Raw genomic sequence first — 1,395 nt, 5'->3', positions numbered from 1 at the left:
AGGAGATAATTATACTATTTACAGGAATTACATGAATCGTCTCAGAAGGATGTGGTGTCCCAGTTTCCTCTGTGGGGGATTAGAAAGGTGTTAGGACGGGGGGGGGGGGAACAAATAAACACCGGAAACACGTGACCTCCACCGCCCTAGGTTTTTGTAGTCCTTTTGTAGTGTCTTGTTTGTTTCCGCAATTTGATTTGAAAAAAGCAGCTCACCCGTAATCATAAAATATCAGAGTATATACAAATCTTAAATTAATGGAATCATATATTTATTCATAACTTATGTGATCTGAAAAAGTGAAATCTTGTTTTACACATGGACAACTCCTAGGTTAAAGTTAGTTGAAGATTCTCAAACTGAAATTCTGATGAGGTCAGCTCAAATATACTGGGTCTACAGGTACTAATAGGTAGGGGCCAACAGGGGCCAGTGACCCTGTAGAATTGGTCCTGGCCCCTGTTACGACCACTGTACTGAAGACGTAAAACAAAATCACCTTCTTATGATGGTCCCTTGGACCAATTTAATTTTCTACCTTTACAGTTTAACTTAATTAAAAATTAAAGTTTCACTTTTAGCTTCAGTCCTTTTGAGATAGGATCACAGTTTTAATCTCCTAGATCAGGGGCCTACAGCTCCAGAGCCAGAAGTGGCTCACATAATATATTAAACAATGAAATATTGCCTTGTTTTTGTTTTATTCTTTTGCTCAGTTACCCCATGAAAAATCACGTAAAAAACTGTAAATTTGGTCTAGAACCACCACTGACTGGGTCATCAGGTAATTTGGCCCTGAAAAAAAAAAACATTTTACACTTGTCTTGAAAATTAGATTCAAGCCTTACGGTGCCAATTCATTTGCCTAGAAGTATTTACCATGACATGTGACATAACTGCAGTGACATCACACAGAGTTGAAGGGTCAGCATTAAACATGAACATGAGATTCTGTTGGATTTTAATACAAGGCTGTAAAATGTGTATTACTTACCCTCTGTAGACAATAATGGTAGAAAACACATATAATGTAATCGTGCATCAAAACTGGGAAATTATGTTTAGATTTTTTATTAGCAGAAAAATATTTTCTTGTCCCAAATTATTAAATGTGATGCGGCCATCTGTGACATCATGTTTCAGGTGAATCCAGGGTTCAAATTCATTTCTGCATGGAGTTTGCATGTTCTCCCCATGCATGCGCGAGTTCTCTCTGGGTACTCCGGCTTCCTCCCACAGACCTGTGAGGTTGATTGGTCTCTCTAAATAGCCCTTACCCATGAATGTGTGCATGGTTGTCTCTCCTGTCTGTCTCTGTATTGTCCCGTGATGATCTGGCGACCTGTCCAGTGTGGACCCTGCCTTTTGTTACAGGTGATTTGTGGCAGCATGTTT

Source organism: Girardinichthys multiradiatus, chromosome X (assembly GCF_021462225.1).
Source record: "Girardinichthys multiradiatus isolate DD_20200921_A chromosome X, DD_fGirMul_XY1, whole genome shotgun sequence".
Taxonomy (NCBI): Eukaryota; Metazoa; Chordata; class Actinopteri; order Cyprinodontiformes; family Goodeidae; genus Girardinichthys; species Girardinichthys multiradiatus.
Note: the sequence above shows the minus strand (reverse complement) of the source record.